We start from the raw sequence: 24,573 nt of genomic DNA, 5'->3' as shown, positions 1-24,573 counted from the left end.
ATGTTTCTTTCCCTTGGATACACAAATGCCAACTTCTATACCATTAAAACATATCTAATATCCACAGAAACTACTTACCAAGAGCTGTTTTTCCAAGTATCTATGTATAGTTTCAAGGGTTTTTATATAAATTCTCATGGTAGTAAGGAACTCATAAATACAATACTCCAAACAATCCCATTTTAAAGGGACAACTGGAAATAATTAATAAGATCATTGGCATGGTGCGTTGTTGTTTTAATGAGTTGCATAGCTAATTTTAATAGAGACCTATAAACGTTGATATAGTTATATTTATTTTTTATTAATGCCAAAGTTGTTTTTAATGATGCTCAGAATTCTACAAAGTCCTCCTTTAGGGAGTTCTTTAAAAATTGCTCAAATATATAAAACATGATAGTTGTCTCTTAAATTTAACAATCAAATATTTTAAGTAACTGTAATATCCTAATTAAATGATAATTTTTTATAAATATGTAAACAGGATATAAATATATTTAGTAGGTATTATTAATTAACTGGGGTGACAATTTTTTATTTAATCTAAATTAGAATAGAACGGAATCCTATTCACATTCTAAAATTTAAAAATACAATATTTCAACATTATAGCGACTGGATTTTAATAATAGACTAAATGTTAAAGGACATCATAGTGAACAGATAAGTGGTGTTAGAAGAGCCCATAATAAGAATTTGAGCTTGGTGTTTCCAACTTGGTGCTTTGTTGCTATTACTTAAATATTTAGAACACCCATTTTGAACCTAAAAAATATCAAATTTCTCAATCTCTATTCTTTACACTATGATGCTATTTAGATGAATGATTTTAAAACATTTTCTTTGCCACAGTACATACAGAGTTTGGCATCGTTCATACACCAGTTGGTCCCAGACATAATTACCTGAACATCAAACCAGCAAGCAAGTCCCTAGAAATCTTGGGAAGTGTTTTAATCTTTCAGCATTGTTTGAGATAATCGGTGTAATTCAGATCTCATTACAGTAGATGACATTCTGCTTCTCACTTATGAATTTATTTTTATAGTTCCTTCTTTTCTTTTTTTTTTAACATTTTATTAGGGGCTCATACAACTGTTATCCCAATCCATACACACATCAATTGTGTAAAGCACATTTGTACATCGTTTCTCAAAACATTTTCTCTCCACTTAAACCCCCGACATTAGGTCCTCATTTTTTCCCCTCCCTCCCCGCTCCCCCCTCCCGCATGAGCCCTTGATAGTTTATAAATGGGTATTTTGTCATATCTTGCCCTGTCCGAAGTCTCCCTTCACCCACTTTTCGGTTGTCTGTCCCCCAGGGAGGAGGTCACACACAGTTCCATGTAATCAGTTCCCTCTTTCATACCCATTCTCCCTTTCCCCTCCCTGTTTTGCCCCTCACACCACTGGTCCTATAGGGCTCATCTGTCCTGGATTCCCTGTATTTTCAGTTCCTATCTGTACCAGTGTACCTCCTCTGGTCTAGCCAGACTTGCAAGATCGAATTTGAGTCATGGTAGTGGGAGCAGAGAGGAAACATTTAAGAACTAGAGGAAAGTTGTATTTCTCATCATTGTTACATCGCACCCTGACTGGCTCATCTCCTCCCCGAGACCCCTCTGCAAGGGGATCTCCAGTGGCCTACTAATGGGCTTGGGATCTCCACTCCGCACTCCCCCTATCATTACTGTGGTAAGATTTTTTGTTCTGATGATGCCTTACAACCCTTATTTTCTTTTAAGCCACTGTTCAATAATTAGGTAGGCTAGAGCCTCACTTTTCCCCATGTATATGATACTATTCCCAGCTCAGAATATATCATCCTTAAAAAATAAGTCTTATTTTCTGTATTTATCTAACTTGTATGTCACTATCCCAATAGGTGAATTACTTTTCTGACACATTCTTAAATTAAAAATGGGTTAAAATTAAGCTTGCTTTCTGAATATCACCAAGTTAGCAAGGCTAATGATAATTTACCACTAAATACTTGACAAAACGTTAGAGCAAGAGAAAATTGTCATTTCCAGATGTTGGCAAAAACAATCCACAAGAGGGGGTGCTCTCAAGTGGGACATGTAGCCAGTTCATACATTTATGAGAGAGAGCAACCACCCCCCTGACTAGTAACCAACAACATACTGTATTTCCTGCTCCAAATCTGCTCAGAGCACGGAAAACATGACAAGATGTTTATTATTGCCAGGCCAGGACAGAAGAAATTCTCTCATAAGCTTTCAGTATGTAAGTATTGAAATATTAGTAGTTCACATGAATCTATTTAGAATTTCTTCATGCAGGAAAACAGTCAGAGGTAGAAGGATGGCACCTTCAGGGACAAATAGTGTCTCCTTAACTCTCTGTTATTTCTTGACTAGAAATGAAATCATAAAATGAAAAGGATAATTATGAAGCATATTAGAGACAGAAAAATAGGATACCTAGTCAAGAGAAAAAACAATTATTATAATAAAAATACAGGCAATTCAAGTTTTATAATGATTGGACTGATTATCTGATCATCTCTAAGTGCCATTTTGGTACAAGATCGTTGGGCATGTGATACCCAAAATTGGAGAAATGAGATTGTCAGCTGCTTGTTAGTCCCATATATACCCAGTCCAGGGGAATAGGACTCAATATCCTGCATTCTCATATGGGGATTTTCAATTGAGAATACAGTGAGGCAGTAAGGACTGTAAGTTAACAGAACAATGAAAATCACAAGAAAGAATCAAATGAGAAAATACAAATTCTTAGAAATAATGCCCATGTATTTATTTAACATTAGGCAAGATATGTGGAAGAAAATGTCTTTCTGCTATCTCGGAACTAACATTATATAACATAAAAGTTATATGTAAAATCAGAAGTTAATGTACACTATCCACTCAGAATCAAAGAAAACATGCATTCAGACAATATTTCAGAGGCAAACTGTTGGGTCAATATCAAAAGGTGTAACATATGTACAATGTGACTTCAGAAGAGAGTGGAGAATAAAAATGGATATATAAGTGTTTGAAGAAATATCTTAAAACAAATTTGATAAACTATTTCAACATACAGATTTGTGAATCACAGTGAACAAAAACCTAATGAATACAATGTGAATCATACCTAGGTTTATCATAGTTACACAAAATAAAATAAAATTAAACCAGGGATTATTTTTTTAATTGAGCAGAAACAAAAGGAAAATGAAGCGATTATAAAGGTGACATTTATTTCAGATTAGAGAAATAAATGGCCCATTGAATGGATTCTGACACATAGGAACTCTTTAGGGCAGAGTAGAAATGCCCCTGGGGTTTCCAAGGCTGTATTCCATGGGCAGGTTGCCTAGTCGTTCTCCCACAGAGCCACCAGTATGGGGGACTGTTGACCTTGTAGTTAGTAACCTAATGCAAGGAGAGAGACTACAAAAAGTTTGTGGGAAAGTTCCAGAAACATTATGAAAATCCTTTATTTATCAAGACCTAAACACCTGAGCTGTCTCAGTAGGGCTATAGAAGCTGAGAATATATGAAAAGTTAGATCACAGTAATACTCTCTTTTATGGTGAGAAAATAGCTAAATAGCTTTATATTCATGTAAAGATATTTATAAGGTTAAATAATATTTTATTATGAAACAAAGTATATATTCTAGGACATATATCTAGAGAAAGTAATATAGAGAAATATTTGAAAACAGTTGTTTTTGTTTGGTACCATAGGATTGGTTTTGACTCAGTGATTCTATGGTCAATAGAAGAAAACAATCCCTGTCTATTGTTCTTTGAGCTCATTTATGCAGTCACTGTCAATTAATCATTTTACAGACCTTCCCCTCTTTATCTCACAGTCTATCAAGTATAAAGTACTCAAAGGACTGATTTCTCTTGATAATATGCCAAAAGTGTATGAAATACAGTCTCAAGAGCCTCATTTCTAGCAAACATTTTGGCTGCACATTTTCCAGGACAGATTTGTTAGTATTTTTGGAAGTATTTTGGAAGTCTATAACATATTTAATATTGTTTAGTCATGTTGTAATTCAAGTACACCAATTCTTCTTCATTCTTTCTTATTCATTTTCCATTTTTCACATGCATATTAGACATTTGAAAGTATCATGGTTTCAATCAGCTGTGCCTTATTCTTCAAAGTTGTATTTTTGTTTTTAAAAATTTAAAACACCTTTATTCTTTAACACTTTATAGTATGCTCATGCTGTAGATCAGCCCAATGGAATTTGTCATTTGATTTCTTGTGTTGTTTCCTTAAGCATTGATTGTGGATCCAAGTAAAATGAATTCCTTGACAACTTCAAACAGTCTCATGATATTGCTGACAGGTTTACTTGTGAGGCTTTTTGTTTTCCTTACATTAGGTAATCCCTACTGAAGTCTGCAGTCTTTGTTTGATCTTCAGTGTACCAAGTTCACACTAAACCAAGACCACTCCCGTCAGCTTGATTGTGATTGATGCCATCCATCAGAGTAAAATGGCCACATAAAGTTAGCAGGGCTGGATCCTTACACATGTAGAATGCCTCATCTTTCTGCCATGGAGGTTCTGATGGGCTTAATCCACTGATTTGGGGGATAGCCCATCTATGTGTAACCTCCTGTGACACAGGACTACTTTTCATTTATAAATGACATATATGGAGTGATATATAAAAGGACATTATTAAAGGCAATCATCAAATTTGATTTAGACAGAAATACACAAATCTTTCCTTTCCTATTAAATATCAATTGCTGAAGATGGATTAATCAAATCCACAATTATAATGAGGGCATTGAATCTTCAGAAAACTTCCCATCAAATCATCTATTTGATCTTTCCAATATTGAGTGGCCAAAATCAGTAAATACTAACATCCAGAAAACTTGAATAATTTTGCAAAATTATCAAGGAAGTATAGTCCTTTGCTTACTAATTTATCTTTAGTTCAATTAAAATAAACCAAAAATTTTTTTTAACATTTTATTAGGGGCTCATACAACTGTTATCCCAATCCATACACACATCAATTGTGTAAAGCACATTTGTACATCGTTTCTCAAAACATTTTCTCTCCATTTAAGCCCCCGACATTAGGTCCTCATTTTTCCCCTCCCTCCTCGCTCCCCCCTCCCGCATGAGCCCTTGATAGTTTATAAATGGGTATTTTGTCATTTCTTGCCCTGTCCGACATCTCCCTGTCTGTCCCCCAGGGAGGAGGTCACACACAGTTCCATGTAATCGGTTCCCTCTTTCCTACCCCTTCTCCCTTTACCCTCCCTGTTTTGCCACTCACACCACTGGTCCTATAGGGCTCATCCGTCCTGGATTCCCTGTATTTTCAGTTCCTATCTGTACCAGTGTACCTCCTCTGGTCTAGCCAGACTTGCAAGATCGAATTCGAGTCATGGTAGTGGGATCGGGGAGGAAACATAAAATAAACCAAAATTATAAATGTTCATTAATATATGTACTTTGCTTATTGAAGGTTTCACTCTCTTTCAAATTATTAGTTCAGTGAACAAAATATGGACAACACATTTTAGAAAAGATTGAAAGTAAGAAATTAAACATATTAGCACAAGAAAGATGAGGAAAGCCACAATCTTGGAAAGTCACGGGACCACTTGGAGTCTGTCCTGTAGGGTTGGAATCAGCTTGATTCAGTGAGGAGGGAAGTGAAATCTATTACATTTCTGAAATGAAAAGAGTTCCAGTGTCTAATTAAGTAGGCTCTCTTCTTTAGGTGAATTACCTTGCAGGACTTTCATTTTTTCAAATTAATAAACAAACAATGGAATAATTGTCTTTAAAAAACCTGGATTGCATGAAATTTGATGATTTTTCCACGTGTTTTCTAACTATACCCAGTATTTTGATTTTAACTTTTCCAAATGTGTTTACATTCTAAGTCAATATCTGGACTTCGCAATAATCCAGTTAATTATTAGGAAAGTTAAAGCTACTTCCATTGTATTAATTATGATTGTGATAGATATAAGTAGCTCAATGATTTGTTCAAGATATTAATGTTAAAAATCAGTTATCTGAACTTCTGGGAGACTACTCTCCCTTCACACTGCAATTCTGTTTTATTAAGTTAAAATAAATATCAAACAAACAAAATTGCCACCACCATTTTTCATCATACTTATGATCTCATTCATTATTATAAGAAGCCCTCGTAACACAAAGGGTTAAATGTTGGGCTGCTAACCAAAAAGGGTGGCAATTTGGAACCACTGGTTCCTCTGCAGGAGAAACATGAGGGTCCCTGCTCACATAAAAGCTTATAGTCTTGTAAAGCTTATAGTCTTGTAAACTCACCCTATGAGTCAGAACTGGCTAGGGGATGATGGGTTGAGTTGGGTTGGGTTAATCATTTTCCTCCTCTTCTTCCTTTTCCTCCTCTTCTGTCTGCATCATGGTTTATGCATCCAAGTGTAGTAACACTTAAAACATCAAAAGAGAAACATTTATGCATTTCTCCTTCCTTAAAGGAAAAATGCCCCAAAGCATAACTAAGACATGCCAGAAAGTAGAAGATATAATTAATGTGATTGTATAGAACTCTGACATGAACAAAATTGACTCATACACCTGGGTACAATTAAAACAAACAGATTGACCCAAGAGAATTGCAAGCAGAAGTTCTTAAGGAAATTAACACTTAATAATCTCTATTTGTCAGTCATTGATCCAAAAATATACAGAGTTAGGAAGATGGATATTAGGGACTCTACTCACAAATGTTCACTTTTCTTGATAATGCCAGAAAACAGGTTTGATGTTTCATTATAGAAAGAACAAAACCTGTTAAGATAAAGAAAAGTGACATGGTCCCATTAATATGAGCTTTGGGGAATCAAGGCATATGTTTCCAAAGTTTCTACCTCTTTACATTCATGGACTTTATTGTTCCTTTTAAAATTCAAATTGGAACCGGAGTTGTGTTTGGAGTACAGTCATGAAGGGTAAAACAAGCCATGGTGAATTACATGAGTTAATAATTGCTAAGGGGAGCCCTGGTGACATAGTGGTTAAGCGTTGGTCTGCTAACCACAAGGACAGCTGTTTGAAACCACAAGCCACTCTCCAGGAAAAGGACCTGGCTCTCTCCTCCCACACACAGTTAAGGTCTAGGGGTGGTTCTACCCTGTCCTATAGCGTCTCCATGAGTAGGAATTAACTCAATGGCAGTGAGATTAGGGATTATTTATTTGATACTTGCTAAAAAGTACATAGAAATATTTACAGCACATTATGGCACAGGCAGAGCATAGGAATTTCCTGTTGGATCATGTTTTCTGGTAGGGATTTACTAGAAAAGAGCTAAGTGTATGTAAGTTTTCTTTGAGAACATGAGTTTACTAATTCTACAGGAGGGTAAAGGGCATTTGTGGTTCAGTGTTAGAATTTTAATATTCTATGCAGTAGATCTGGGTTCATATTTTTGGCAAAGGAACTTCAAGTGTAGCCACTATTCTTTGATCAATGTAGATTGAAACTTTACAAAGATGTTGAACAGGCTTCAACAAAATTTTTACATTAAGAAGGACGAAAAGGCCTGACACTGTACTTTGGAAAATAAGCTAAAGAAAATCCTGTGGATCAAGAGGTCCTGATGTGTATGAATAATCAAAGAGACAGGAAAAGAATGGGCAGCATTTCCTTGTGTTGTGTTTGAGGGTGCCTTAATTTGGGGAGCCCCTGAACAGCAGCTAACAACAGCAGTCCCATATGGGAGCATAGATGAAAATATCAACTTATGGTACATGTGGAGTTCATTCCACCAGGTCAGACCATTAATCAAGCTTTTTATTTAGAGGTTCTGAGAAGATTGCACAACAATGTGCAACAAAAAAGCCCTGATTTCTGGCAGAAGGGGGACTGGTTTTGCTACCACAACAATGCACCTGTTCACACAGCCATCTCAGTGTGGCAATTATTGGCAAAAAACAGCATGCTTCCCTTTCCCCATGCACCTTACTCACCTGATCTCCCACTGTGTGACCTCTTTCTTTTTCCACGAATGAAGAAGGACATGAAAGAACAATGATTTGATGGCATAGCGGAGGTAATGAAAGAAATAAGGGAGATGCTGTCAGCCATCCAAACAGATAAGTTTGAAAAACGCTTCCCAAAATGGAATATCAGATTTAATAAATGTATTTAGTGTAATAGAGAATACTTTGAAGGTGATAATGTTGTTTTGTAAAAAAATTTAAATACTTACTTTGGAAAAAAATTCCCTTTTAGGGGGTAACTCTCTTATCTTCTAAATACTCATTTGGTTTTAATTTTCAAGATTTATCAATAGATTGATGCAATAGATAACCACATATATTTATACACTCCCCTATTTAATTACTCATTCAACAAATGTTCATTTTTCATTTATCCTTAACTTGGGTTTATGATGCCTAATCAGAGAAAAATGTTAGCAAAGACTGTTATAACATTTTATACACATAGTTAATTAAAACAACTAACGTTTTAAACAATTTTTGGGAGCTGTTAGATATTACAATCCATATTTCCATTAGATCAAGCATAATTGTACAATTGCTGCCTTTATCATTTTCAATACATTTTCTTTTCTTCTGGAACTCCTTGATATTACCTCCCCTCCCTCACCCATCACATCATGCCCAGAAACTGGAGTATATTCTATATCATTTTATTTTTATTATTTGCCTTAACTCACACCATCCCATGTATCCATTTCCCCTAATTTCTGATGTTTGTTCCCTTCGAGTGGGGTTATGCAGTCATTATAGCTATCTGTTCCCCCTCCTGCATCCCCACTCTTTACCCATATCCTCAGGAATTCAATCCTCTCCTCACTGTTTCTAAGGGGAAATCTATCTTGCAATTCATGCATCAAAGGATCTTGGTTGTACCCATGTACATATGCAGGCCTAGCAAGATTAGTGAAGTAAAACTAGAGCCATAATAGTAGGAGGAGGAAATGTTAAAGACCTGGAGGATAGTGTGTTTCATCAGTGCTATCCTGCACTCTGGTGCTATCAGCTCTTCCATGTGGCCCTTCAAGTGCTTTGTTTCATAATAAAGTATTATTTAACTTTATAAATATCTTTGCACAAATATAAAGTTATTTAGTGATTTTCTCACCATAAAAGAGAGTATTACTGTGATCTAACTTTTCATGTATTCTCAGTTTCTATAGACCTACTGAGACAGCTCAAGTGTTTAGGTCTTGATAAATAAAGGATCTTCATAATGTTTGTGGAACTTTCCCACAAACTTTTTGTAGCCTCTCTCCTTGCATTAGGTTACTAACTACAAGGTCAACAGTTCCCCCAACTGGTGGCTCCGTGGGAGAACGACTAGGCAACCTGCCCATGAAATATTTACAGCCTTGGAAACCCAAAGGGGCATTTCTACACTGCTCGAAAGAGTTCCTATGGGTCACAATCAATTTGATGGGCCATTATTTCTCTAATCTGAAATAAATGTCATCTTTATAATTGCTTCATTTTCCATTTGTTTCTGCTGAATTAAAAAAATAAATCCTTGTTTAATTTTTTTGGTAACTATGATATAGCTAGGTGTGATTCACGTTGTATTCATTAGGTTTTTGTTCACTGTGATTCACAGATCTGTATGTGAAATAGTTAATCAAATTTGTTTTAAGATATTTCTTCAAACACTTATTTTTCCATTTTTATTCTCCTGTCCTTTTTGGACTTACATACATATGTTACACCTTTTGATATTGACCCAGATATTGCCGAACAGTTTGCCTCTAAAATACTGTCTGAATGCATGTTTTTCTTTGCTCCAGAGTGGATAATGTATGTTAACTTCTTATTTTTCTTATAATTTCTATGCTATATAAGTTCTGACATAGCAGAAAGACATTTTCTTCCACATGTCCTGTGTAGTGTCAAATGAATTCTTGTGCCTTATTCTCATTCTCCAATATTGGGTATCACATGCCCAATGATTTTGTACCAAAATGGCATTTAGAGATGATCAGAACATCAGTCCAGTCATTATAAAACTTGAACTACCTGTATTTTTATTATAATAATTGTTTTTTCTCTTAACTAGGTATCCTATTTTCCTGTCTCTACTAAGCTTCACAATTTTCCTTTTTACTTTATGCTTTCATTTCTAGTCAATAAATAACAGTTAAGGAGATACTATTTGTCCCTGAAAGTGCCATCCATCTACCTTTGACTGTTTTCCGGAATGAGGGACTGAGTTGAGCTCGGGATAGGCTTTGAAGAAATTCTAAGTAGATTCCTGTAAACTACTAATACTTCAATACTTACCTACTGAAAGCTTATGAGAGAATTTCTCCTGTCTTTGGCCTGACAATAATAAACATCTTGTCAGGTTTTCTGTGCTCTGAGCAGATTTGAAGCAGGAAATACAGTATGTTGTTGGTTACTAGTCAGGGGGTGGTTGCTCTCACACGCATAAATGTATGAACTGGCTACATGTCCCACAGGAGAGCACCCCCTCTTGTGGATTGTTTTTGCCAATTTCTGGAAACAACAGTTTTCACTTCTTTTACAGTTTGTTAAGTATTTAGTGGCAAGTTGTCATTAGCCTTGCTAACTTGGTGATTTTCAGAAAAGGAGCTTAATTTTAACCCATTTTTAATTTAATGAACGTGTCAGAAAAATAATTCCACAGAAATCAGGACTTATTGTTTAATGATGATATATTCTGAGCTGGAAATCACAGTATCATATGCATGTAAAAAAATGAGGTACTAGCCTACCTAGTAACAGAGCAGTGACTTAAAAGAAAATAAAGAACTTTTAAAAAGAAAATTTTAGGTGAGAAACAGAATGGCATCTACTGTAATGAGACCTAAGTTAAACCAATGATCTCCAACAATGCTAGAAGATTAAGACATTTCCCAAGCTTTCTCGGGACTTGCTTACTAATTTGGTGTTAGGTAATTGTGTCTGGGACCAATTGGTGCTTGAAAGATGCCAAATGCTGTATGTACTGTGGCAAAGGAAATGTTTCGAAGCTTCAAAGTGAAAGTAGCGGAGTCTGAAAATTTGATATTTTTTGAAGTTCAAAATGGGTGTTTTAAATATTTAAGTAATAGCAGCAAAGCACCAAGTTGAAAACACTGAGTCCAAATCCTTAGCATGGACTCTTCTAACACCACTTTTCTATTCAATAGCATGTTCTTTAATATTCAATCTATTATTAACATCCATTCAATATAGTGCTAATATATTGTATTTTTAAATTTTAGAATGTGAATAGGATTCCTTTCTATTATTTCTAATTTAGATTCAATAAACCAATTGTCACTCCACTTATTTAATAATACCTACTAAATATATTTATATCCAACATTTTATCATTTAATTAAGATAATATTACAGTTACTTCAAAATATTTACTTATTAAATTTAAGAGACAACTACCATGTTTTTAAATATTTGAGAAAATTTTAAAGAACTCCCTAAAGGGGACTTGTAGAATTCTAAGTATCATTATAAAGAACCATAATATTAATTAAAAAAATAAATGTAACCATTTATATCAATGTTTACAGTGTCTCTCTTATAATTAGTTACACAGCTCATTAAAACAACAACACATTCTGCCAATTATCTTACTAATTATTCCCTAGTTGTCCCTTTAAAATTGGATTGTTTGGATTCTTGTATTTATTAGTTCCTTACTTCCATGAGAATTTATATAAAAACTCTTGAAACTATATATAGATAGTTGGAAAACAGTTCTTGGTATAGAAGTTGGCTTTTGTGTATCCCAAGGAAAGAAACATTCATTCTTTCATTTGTCATTCTTATGTGGTAAATAAGAGGAAGTAACGCCCAAGCCAGTGGGAAAGCACCTTTCTCAGTCAGAAACCCACAGGTAATTCCCTCTACATCAACCTTTCTTATCTCTTCATTAATCTAAAATATCATTTGTTTAAATAAACTTTAAAAATTTTATGACAGATAAGACACCTGTATTGTGGCTGATTACCTGATAGTTTGAATTAATTTACATTTTGTTTTCCATCCTAAGTTCATGTTCTCATGTCTTTGGGGGAAAACAAATTAGTGAATCATAGCGTTTTGATTGAGTCTATTTAAAGCCCAAGTCCGAGGACCAAAGTATTCTTTTAGCTCTATCTTTATATATAATTTTCATGTCCACCTTTCAAGGTTAGCTTCAATATTCCTGTACTCCAAGATCATCCTTATTTTTTTCTACTCCCCCAAATATTATGAGACCTCAGAAATGAAAGATAGTTCTCAGCACAGAATTATCCTTCATATAACATAAAAAAGTATGAATTATATAACCATAGAAAAGTAATATTAGCTAACTGTTGTTCAGCTGGGGCTCATACATAATGATTGATTTCATTTGAAGTCAACTCACAACTTTTCAAAAAAGCAACTTTTTTTAATTCATCAACTAATATTCATTAAGTGTTTACTTGGAACCAAGCATTGTGATGGATACAAAAATATGTTTTTAGCTAGCTTGGTTCATCTCATCAAGATTTATAGATTTATTCTGAGTTCTTTCTAAAATATGCTCAAAAATATATTTAGTAACATTAACTTTTATTCTATCATAACATTTGCTTCATGTTAAAAAATTAAGTGGGTTATGTTTAATTTACTTACTCTCTTCAATTTATAATACGACAGTCTATGCTAGTGTCTAAGTTATTGAGAGCCCTGGTGATACCATAGTTCTGAATTGGGCTGCTAATCTCAAGGTTAGGAGTGTGAAGCCACCGACTGATCCTTGGGAGGAATATGAGACTTCCAAGTCCTATAGAGTTACAGTTAGCAAAACCCACAAGAGCATTTCTAACCTGTCCTACAGGGTTACTATCAGTTGGCAGGGACTTGATGACAGTGAGGTTGTTTTGGTTTAGTATCTAGTCCAGTATTATGAACTGCCAAAAGAACAAACAAAATTGTCTTGGCAGAAGTACAGACAGAATGCTCCCTAGAGGCGAGGATGGCAAGATGTTTCTCACATACTTTGGACATGTTATCAGGAAAGCCAAGTCCCTAGAAAAGGACATGGTGCTTGGGGAATAAAGGAGATGTGAAAAAGGGGAAGACCTTCAACGAGATGGATTGATATAGTGTCTCCAATAATGTGCTCAAGCATAAGAACAACTATGGGGATGGCATCGGGCTTGGTCGTGTTTTGTTCTGTTGGACACAGATGCATAGTGTCACTATGAGTAGGAACCATCTGTATGGCATTAAATAAAACAATAACAACTTCTTGACAAGGGAGCCCTGGTGGTGTAATGGGTTACCCATTAGGGGAGCCAACCATAGGTCTGCCCTTAGAAACAATCAGCTGTTCAGAGGTAGAAAGATGAGGCTTTTCTTCTCCTAAAAAGTTGCCCTATCTGACAGGATAGACCTGCCCCTGTGAGCTTTTAAGACTGTAACTCATCACATGTATTTTTTACATATTATCAGGAGAGATCAGTGCCTGGGGAAAAACATGCTAGGTAAACTGGAGGGGCAGACAAAAGGGGAAGGTCCTCAACAGGATGGATTGGCACAGTGGCTGCAACAATGGGCTCAGATATAAGAACAACTGTGAGGATGGCAAAGGTCCAGGCAGTGTTTCGTTCTGCTGTGCATAGGGCTGATACGGGGAAGACCCACTCAATGGCACCTATCAACAGCAAATCTTTAGGGAGTACAAAGCCTCAGCTCTCTCCTGAGGACCATCTGTGGTGTCAAAGTGCTTACCTGATGGTGAGCAGCCAAACTCATAATCACTATGCCATCAGAGCTCCTGTGAGTCAGCATTGAATCAATGGCAGTGAGTTTATTTTGTTTATTTTAATGGTAAACACTTAGTTTGTGGAAACCCTGGGAGCAGTTCTACTCTCTCCTGCAGGGTTGCTATGAGTCAGAATGGACTCAGTAGCAGGAAGTTTGGTGTTTGGATTTGAAAATCTTGACAGGGAAAAAAAATGATGTCCTAATTTTCCTCATTGCAAGTTGCATTAAAGAGAACAGTTTATGTTTCATATATATTAATGTGTCCAGTTTCCTTTTTACCATCTTTAATCCATTCACTTATCCATTTAATCCCCTATGCCAGCTATGGTGTTAGATTCAGATTCAACATGGTAAGTAAACTCAGATATCTGCATACACTGAGTCCAGTGTGAAATGAAAGAAAATGTCATTATTAAAACAAATGACATAAAACTAGCAAACATGAAATTTCATGATGACTGAGTTCTGAAATGTATCTCTCAAATTTTATATTTAAAGGGGGCTTGAACTTTGATTACCTTATTGGATTGCTTGTTGGTTTATTTTTCGAAACAATCAAAATAACCTTGTTGTTATATCTAATTGCATCCCATTTTCATTTTTATAATATTTTAAGAAATTAGGATTGTCGTAAAAGGAGGAAAAAAACATACAATATGGAGCTGATAGAAGGAAACTACACCTTGGCGACTGAGTTTATACTATTGGGTTTTCCAACTCGCCCTGAATGACAGATTGTCCTATTCCTTGTGTTTCTGCTGTTGTATAGCATGATTTTCATGGGGAACATTGGCTTGATGATGCTAATCAGAATAGATCCCCATCTACAAACCCCTATGTACTTTTTTCTTAGCAACCTGCCCTTTGTAGGCCTTTGTTATTCCTCGGTCATTGTTCCCAAAATGCTGACCAATTTCCTCTCAGAGAACAAATCGATTTCGTATCATGGCTGTGCCCTGCAGTTCTATTTTTTCTGTACTTTTGCAGACACTGAATCCTTTATCTTGGCTGCCATGGCCTATGATCGCTATGTGGCCATCTGTAACCCTTTGCTGTATACAGTGGTGATGTCCCGGAGGATCTGTGTATGGTTGATTGTCTTATTCTACATTGGTGGCAACATGAGCTCCCTGGTTCGTACATCCTTTGCTTTCATTCTGAAATATTATGATGAAAATGTGATTAATCACTTTTTCTGTGACCTCCCTCCACTGTTTAAGCTCTAGTGCACAGACACCTGAGTCAATGAGTGGCTTCTCTCTTTGTATTGCAGCCCTGTGGAAATCATCTGTTTCATCATCATCATCTCCTACTATTTCATTCTTCTATCTGTTTTAAGGATTCGCTCTTCCAGTGGGCGGAAAAAAACCTTCTCCACCTGCGCCTCTCACCTGACTTCAGTGGCCATCTATCAGGGGACACTTCTCTTTATTTACTGGCGCCCCAGGTCCCTGTATTCTCCCAACACTGACAAAATCACCTCAATGTTCTACACCATTTTCATCTCAGTGCTGAACCCACTGATTTATAGTTTGAGAAACAAAGATGTGAAAGTTGCAGCTAAGAAAGCTCTAAGATCAAATACAGCTGCCTCATACGATATTAAGCTCCAGGGACTCACCCCACTACCTAGTTACCAACTCCAAGGAGCATCTATAGTCACTTTTCCAGCACTGAGATGAGTTTCCTCAGCAGGGGCTTTTACTGAACAGCCAACTGAATTTTCTCTTACACACTGTCAAATTATCCCAATGTGCAAGCCCACATTCTGGAGGGTCAGAAAAGCCATTCAATAATAGAATGGTGTTTAAATGTTTCTAGTTCGATGCTTATGCTAAAATGCATTGCTTTGGGTTATCTGAACTTTCATGGTGAATACCTCTGATCATTGTGTATATGTGAGGTTGCATAATATTTAATACACACAAGTAGATAACTGAATCGTACAGGAGCCATTTTGCTTTGGTTTTTATGCCAGCTCTGCCCCTGTCTAGATCACAGCACCTTAAACAAGTTAGTTGTTTTTTGCAAGCCTGAGTCTCCTTAATATGTGAAATGGAGAAAATACAACATCATTGAGTGTCGTATGATGAAATGAGTTACTACTCAACCACATGACCTTCATTAAACCTCTTAATTGTATACGTTAAAGAGATAAATTTTATAGTGCATGAATCATACAACTGAATATAAAAAAGAAAAGAGCGTGCCATTGAAAATTAATACCGTTTCTAAATCATTAAATGAATGACAAGGTTTCAAAGGCTGCAAATCTTTATGGAAGCAGACTGCTTCAATTTTCACCTGTTGAGTAACTGATGGGTTTGAAGCAGCAAATTTTAATTTAGATGCCCAATGCTTAACTCTGACAGCACCATTGATCCTTTCTGTACAAAGGCGTACAAATGGCTATTTGGAAAATAATTCAATGAAAGAGCATTTGAAAGATATTTGAAACTTCACATGGTTCTGCTCTATTTTTCTGTAGGCAAATCCTTGGACATTGGTTGTTTCATAAGCAGGGACATGAATATGTGCTAAGAAGATCTTACCAGAATCAAGGACACACTTAAAGTTTGTAACAAATATACAAACATTAATTCCTTCCATGAGAAGCTCTGAGGGTGGAGAGGGTGACCCCATTAGACTGCTCACTGCAAAGTCAGCTACTTGAAACCACCGGCAGCTCTCCAGGAGAAATATGTGATTTCCCATACTCCCATAATGTTTTAGAGATCCAAAGGAAATGTTCTGCTGTGTCCTAGAAGGGTTGTGATGAGTCAGACCTGACTCGGTGTCAGTAACTTTGAGTAGGGGAACTTTCTTAAAAAATAAGATTTTCTTATTTTCCCTGCAAAAATGCCCTTGATTGGAAGTATTTCAGATTACTAGGAAAGCCCATTAGATTCCTTTGATTTTCAGAGTGACAGTACATGCATATGTAATGGGTCCAAAGTGAAATTCAATCATTCTATTGGTGCCTATAAAGATATACAATTAGAAAGATGAATTCTAATTCTAACGCGGATATTTGCAGTCAATTCAATAAATCATTTAAGTTCAATAAAGTAATGCTAGAACGGTATAAGCTGATTTGTCAAATGTGTAAGATCCACGTGCCAATGTGATGTAAAGTGGCACTGTTGAGATGGTCTTGGACAACTCACTGCAAGTTAGAGTTTAAACCATGGAGCCACTCCAGGGAAGGAAGATAAGGCTATCGGCTTCCAGAATGATTTCTCTTGCTCTGTGTCATGGCCGTCACATTGATTCCTACTCATAGCGACTCTGTAGGACAGGGTAGATGAGTTTGAATTGTGGTGCTGGTGAATAATATTGAAAGTACCATGGCCTGCCAAATGGACCAACGAAACTGTCTTGGAAGAAGGATTGCCAGAGAGATCCTGAGAGACAAGGATAGAAAAACTTCATCTCACTTAATTTGGACATGTTATCAGGAAAGATCAGTCACTGAAGAAAGACGCCATGCTTGGTAAAGTAGAGGAGCAGCAAAAGTGAGGAAGGACCTTGATGAGATGTATTGACACAATGGCTGCAACAATGGGTTAAAATATAGGAACAATTGTGAGGATGACAGCGAACTAGACAGTTTCATTCTGTTGTGCATAGGGTCCATATGAGTTGAAACCAACTTGGTGTTACCTGAGAACAACAATCTTATGGCTGAAAATAAAGTAGCAGGTAGTATTAAGCATTGGTGAGAGGGGACCAGTCATGTGTCTCATACATCAGTGAGATATTTATTACTTGGGCAACAGTTTGACAGCACTCCCTAAATCCAAGTGACACATCCTATTCCAAGAAATGTTTTCTACCAGAAAGGAGTGCATATATCCACCAAAAGACAAGTTCAAGAATGTTCACAGTCATTTGGTAATTTGTAAAGCAATGCTTTTTACTGCTACCAACAGTAAAATCACCAAACAATTCATCATATGTTTGTTCCATAGAATACCATGCAATAATGAAAATAAATATCCAGCAAGTGCATGAAACAGTAATGAAACAGAAAATAAGTTGTTGTTGAGGAAAACCAGTACATACTTTAAATATCTGCTCTGTATGGATTTTTTTTAAAAAGAAAGAAAGAATCATAATGAAAGTTACAAAAATAGTTACCCCTGGTGGTAATGGGCCTGTGATTTAGGAGGGAGCACATAAAAGGGGCTGGGGAATGCTCTTCCTGGAGTGGCCTCTAGTGATCTGTCGAAATGATTCACTACTCACTTGACCCAGAAAACACACAACGCCATGAAAATAAAGAGCTTTGAATCCTTGGATCCATCTAAACAACACCCCTGACACTTCCCAGATCGTCCAAGGTCACATATCGAAGAAAGCCACCAAGTACTTGAAAGATGTCACTTTGCAGAAGCAGTGTGTGCCCTTCCGACATTACAATTGTGGCATGGGTAAGTATGCCCAGGCCAAACAGTGGGGTTGGACCCAGGATTGTTGACCCAAAAAGAGTACTGAATTTTTTTCAGCACATACGTAAAATTCTGAGAGTCATGGCGAACTGAAGGGTTTACAAGTGGAGTCTCTGGTCATTGAGCACATCCAGGTGAACCAGGCAGTTAGAGAGCTATGGTCAGCCCATACGGAAGCTCCCCCTGCCACACAGCAACATTGCAATGATCCTTTGTGAGTAGGATCATATTGTTCCTAAACCTGAAGAGGAGGTTGCACTGAAGAAAAAGACATCCCTGAAGACACCGAAGTAGCGAAAACTTATGGCTTGGCAGTAAATTAAGCTTAAAATTAAAGTTAAAACCGGTGGGGTCTGGGGCAGAGGAGGGTGTGGGAATTCTGTTAGTATTCTGTTTCTTTGTCTGGGTACAGCTTTCAAAGGTGCTTTTATTTTGTGAAAATCCACTGCTGTACATATATTACTGGACATTCTCTTCAAATACATTGCACGCCGAAAGGCTTTCATGTAAATAGTCTATTCACAATATGCTTGTAAGAAAGTTCATAGATTATTAGTATAAATTTTTATTTTCAGTCATGCTTTATAGACATACTCTTGCAAAATGAAAGCTGCAACACTTATCAGTATTTCAGTAAATAATCATTCTTTTCATTAATAAAATTGATATCGTACAAGGAGACCTAAGGGAAAATGATACCTGAATTTATTCCATAATAACCTTTATCTGAAGTCAGGAGAGTTATTTTCTGAAGGAAGATAGTTTAACAATAGATGATTTCCTATCTTGCATTATGTTGGCTATACCAGTAACATTAGGACGGCTCTTTAGATGCGTTTTCTCCCCCACATAATTTCCCATGGGATCTTATTTTCACCTTAAGTTTTTTCCCCAATGATTTAAGGATTCCATATTTAATTCAATAAAGTATCTTTGAAAGTTAATTTGCCTATCCAATCTCTAATAAAACAGACTCCTGGAAGTTCCCATTTTCATGGACGAGGTGGAAAGGACATTGGACTCCATGTTCTGGCAGGACAGTCATATTGCGGTAGGAAAACTCTGGGTCTTGCCAGATGAATTGATATCCCATCAGAGAGAGGGAAGCACTTGAGGGGAAAATTAGTTAGGAATGAAATCAGAAGAAGGTGACCAAGAACGATTTCACTCTCTCCAAATGAGCTCCTGGGAAGCAGATAGCAGCAGTGAAGCATCTGAGGAACACAAAAACGTCAACATCTGGAGATTCTCAGGTGTTGCAATTACGAACAGTTAGTTTGTGAGTGTTTTGACTCAACAATATCTCCCTTGGGAATACATTTGCTATTTCAGAATTGGAATCATCACATAAAAATGAAGATGAATTCTTCAAATCATTAAAGCATATCAACTAAGCAGCACTTTGCCAAACATGAAGAATAATTTATTTTAATGAATAATTTATTTTAATGAGTGTAACCTAATTTGAGAACATGCTTTATAGATACAGTTAGGAAAGGCTGCTTCTGTCTACTGCAAGTGAGACTTCAAAAGAAACAGAAAATTACTTCACTATTTGAATAGATACACTTATTTAAGCCTCTTAAATTTTAATCTCTGTACATGTAAACTTTGCAATGATTTCATGAACAGTATTTAGAATTAACATACCTTGGGTGTTCATAATTATAATACATTAACATAAATATAAATTAACAGTAGATATTTAATAAATATGGATCCATGTACCTAGCAGTATCATGTAACAATTAAAATTATAAAATATTATTCAGAATATGCCACTGCCCTGAGCTTTCCACAGAGTTGCCATCTCACATGCCTTCAGTTGATAATATTTTACCTTATGTACACTGATGTCCCTAAAGGTGTGCAAAATGGAAGCCCTGAGGATGGCACACTTTGTTGACCATGTTTTTATTGGATATTTTTCCATATTTTCTATGATCTCCCTGAAATTGTGAGTTACAGCAGCTCATATCACACTGAAGTTCATAATGTTCAAGACTTCACCTAAGATAGTCAAATTTATTGTAACATCCTGCAGCAATTTTTTCCCTCTATTTACTCCCATTTTAAAAGCATGATTGAATCCTAGCTTTGTTAAATGTGCGGGTTAGTTGTCCTCAAAATTCTCTCAGATCTCTATGAATCTGTAAATTACTGTTTTTGCAAACTTGGCTTTGAGAAAATAAAACACCTGATGTTCCAAGTGAGTAGTGGTGAAAAATGTGTTTAAAGGCAGGGATTGTTATTGCATTTCAGTCAGGAACCAATTGAGAGAAAGTGCTTTCTCGTGAAATAGGCTTGATATCCATGAGACTTCAAATGGGTGTTTATCAACTCTGGTTCTCACTTTACATATCTATATATGGAGGTTATTAGATACAGTTCAGGATGCAAAACATAATATGCTAATTACATAATATATGGTGACAATTTGATCTTTGAATAACACCTTTCCATTGAGTGAGAATGCAATAAGATTATCATAATCTATTCTTGTGCCCCACAGAGTCCATTAATGAATGAAAACTCATTCAAAACACAAATGTATAAAAGAAAGAGGGGAAAGAGATTTTTATGATTCAGAAGATTTAGCTACAGGTCTTAATAAAGAGGTCTAATCCAGCAAGCCAAGTGGACAGAGAAGAGTTCAGGGAGAGTGACATGATAATGTGGCTTGGGGTATTGAGAGGCTACAAACATCAAGTATGCAGTATCTCATAATCTTCAGATTGTCACAATGGATGCCACCACAGACAATAACACATAGCAACGATGGTGGTGATGGTGCAGCACTGAGCAATATTTATTTATTTGTACATAGGGTCACTGCTAGTTAGAACACGCTGGATGGTACCTAACAACAACAGCCATAAATAATAGCATACGAAAGTTATTTTCATGGGTTATTTAACAATTCTCTTTGCAAAAAATATATATATATATATAAATGAGATGGGAATGAAGGGGGCCAGGAGGGAGTGGAGATCCAAAGCCTATCCGTACACAATTGGACATGCCCTCACAGGAGGGTCACAAGGAAGAGTTGAGCCAGCCAAGGGGTAGTATAGCACCAACAAAATACTCAACAGTCTTTAATGTCTTTAGTTAGACTAACAGTCTAGTTCTTTAATGCTTCCTCACCCCAAAACTAGCATGACCCCAGTTCTACCATACAAATCCAGCTAGACCAGAGCATGTACACTGGTACAGATTAGTGCTCTTGACACAGGGAATCCAGCACCTATAAACTCCTCAGGAACAATAATGGGAGTAGCCAAAACAGGAGTGTACAGGGAAGGTGGGAGGAGAAAGGGGGAACTGATCTCAAAGATGAAAGTATTACCGCCCCATCCCCAAAAGGGAATGAACAACAGAAACGTGGGTGAAGGGAGACACCAGTTACTGTAAGATAGGAAAATAATAATAATTTATAAATTATCAAGGGTTTATGAGAGAGGGAGGGTATGAGAGGGAGGGAATAAATGAAGGTGAATACAAAGGGCTAAAGTAGAAAGAAAATATCTTGAATAGGATGATGACAACAAATCTCCAAATGTGCTGGACACAATGGATGCATGGATTATTATAAGAGGTATAAATTGATTAATATGTATATGAAAAATTTCTCCAATTAAATTTATTTCATATACAATTCAATGACACCAATTGCATTACTTCTGTTGTACATGCATCACCACTAACTGTTGCCCAAAGTTATTTTGAAAAACTAAATAGCATTCACTGTACAATGTTCACTGCAGCATTTCCCACAGTAGTTATAAAGAAACAATGGAAATATTCAGCAGTCATGTCTTCATGACTGTATGAACAAGATATGTGATATATAACCAATGGAATACTAAACAGACAAAAATAATTGCTATGCAATTAAAAAATAATATAAATAAATGGTGAAAATAAATCACAAGAGCTGTGCAATCATCACCACAATCAGTTTTGGAACATTTTCTTCATTGTTTATCCATTTTTATTAGCATCTCCTGTAACTCTTACCTCCACTGTTATAACCCCAAGGAATTGCTGATCTAGTTGTTGTCTCAATAACTTTATCTATCCTGGATTTTATATAAAGAAAATCATACACAACGAAATGAAATAAAAGAAAAAATAACAACAGTATAAAAAAACACATCAGCAATAACAAAATAGAGCACAGAAAATTCTCATTCCAAAAGAAAGTACAAAGTAGTAAAATATTCAGTTTAAACCAGATTGAACAGGCAGTAGTCTAATTTTCAATTCATCCTTTCTGTGGAAAAGACTGATGATGTGGTCTGACAGAATTCAATGGATATCTAATTCACATAGACATTTTGCAAATGGATTTGGGGCATTCAATATTCATTTTAATTTAATTTAATTTACTTAGGCATTCAATTTAAGCTCTAACACCTTTGCCCTTCTGATCGTGACTTTACCCTTTAATATCTTTGGATCACCTGAGCTAGGATGCTTTTCCCTGTGGACTTTTTCTTTGTGACCTCAATTAGATGGTCAATTGTTAAAGACAAGCCTTTAAAACCATAGAAGCTGTTGGAGAGAGGAAGTTCTGATGCAGGCCAAAACACAGATGAATGATGAAAAAATATACTGAGAAAAATAAATCAGACTCAAAAGAGCAAATACTGTATGATTTTATTTACACAAAATAAGAAAATATATAGAAACCAAAGATCATTAACAGTTATCAAGCGTCTGAGGAAAGGGAAAAGAAAAAACTGTTTGGTGAGAGGACATTGAGTCTAGGTTAATAGTAGGAAAATGATATGGGAAAGGTTAGAGATAATTATTGCACATTTTGAAGACTGCAATAAATTTTATTGAATTGTATATATAAATTATTAACAAAATATTGTATGAGATGGGGTCAATTAATATGGCTCTTCTAACTATTTCAGGAGCCCGGGGGGAGTAATGATCATGCATTGAACATACAAAACAACGAGGCATTCTTGGGTGTGATGATGAGAATATCTACTCCTATAAAGCGTTACAGCCTCAGAAACCCGCAGGGGAGTTTCTACCCTGTCAAAAGGGTCCCTATGAATTGGAACTAATGCAATGGCATTTGGGTTTTGAGTCCTGTGTGATGTGTTATAATTGTGGAATCAAGTCTGTGGCTATGATCCCATTTTATGGAGCATCTTCCATTATACTAATGGATAGGATTCGGGTGGCATTAAGACCTGACTTTAGCAAAAGATGTGAACCAAGCACGCATTTTTGTTTCCTTTGGGGCATCTTTCAGGCTACTTTACCACAGGATGTGACTCCAGCCTTTGTTTTCCTCGGGAGTGTAGTCTGCAAAAAGTCAAAATCCATACTTCTATTTCTTGACTGAGGTTTGATAGAAGCAAGAAGACTCGCCTTAACTTCTGCATATTTTTCATTTCTGGCTCAAGAACTTGCACATGGCTGACCTTTGTATGGGAGGCTGAACAGCACCCACAACCACATGAGACATTTCCTTAAAGTTTCAATGGGATGTTCAGTGAACCCCAAAACCTAAGGCAGTGAGGGAATATCCACACGTTAGGGAAAATGTGGCAAAATAGCATCTTGGAATCATTGGACATTGGAGCATCTTTAATCTCCAAATACTTGGGACTAGCCTGCTTTTAATACTTCTAAAGTAATGATATACATATATATGTATTATAACTCAGTTATATAAATACATCTATATACTCATACATACATACATATGTGAACAACTCAGTTCTATGTTAATTATGGGTGATTTCAACTGATCTTTGTGTAATTATATTTTTATTAACACATTTTAATGGACATTGATTAGCAAATAATTAATTTTAATTTTTGGTTAAGTGTTGAAATGCTGAAAATTAAAGCATCATCCTAACACACACTTTCTTAGTAATAGTCAATTGCATCTACCAATGATATTAGTGGAAATCGTTTTTGAAATCTATTTACATATTCTCCTTGTTCATTATCCTTCTAAAAATCAAAGATGCCTAATGATGCATTAATTTTGAAAATTCTTGCTCTAGAGACTATGCAAAATATCAAAATAAATAAACTTGAAAGAAATGAATCAAGAAAGGTGGGATTCCATATAGTTGATATTATACAGTCGTAAAATCATTGGATCAGGGGTCCTATTTCTGAATAGGGAATTTAAGTATATGCTTAAGAAATGGAACAAATAGAATGAGCAGTGGAAGGGAGATGATTTTCAAGTAGAGAGCTTATCTGAATTTCTGGAGGAGGTTATAGATTTAAGGTAGCCAGAAAGCATATCATTAAACTCAATTCTCTTACTTCTTGGCCAAGAATCTCTTTGAATGAA

The 24,573-nt window shown here is 36.0% G+C and overlaps 1 pseudogene; it reads left to right on the top strand.

The window, feature by feature from the left end:
- The first annotated feature begins 14,438 nt into the window (after nucleotides 1-14,438).
- Nucleotides 14,439-15,464, top strand: LOC105979124 (annotated as a pseudogene).
- The last annotated feature ends 9,109 nt before the right edge of the window (nucleotides 15,465-24,573 follow it).

The sequence above is a fragment of the Echinops telfairi genome, unplaced genomic scaffold, assembly GCF_000313985.2.
Source record: "Echinops telfairi isolate 266 unplaced genomic scaffold, ASM31398v2 ScPeMD7_60;HRSCAF=208, whole genome shotgun sequence".
Lineage (NCBI taxonomy): Eukaryota > Metazoa > Chordata > Mammalia > Afrosoricida > Tenrecidae > Echinops > Echinops telfairi.
Note: the sequence above shows the minus strand (reverse complement) of the source record. Positions and strands in the feature narration are given on the sequence as shown.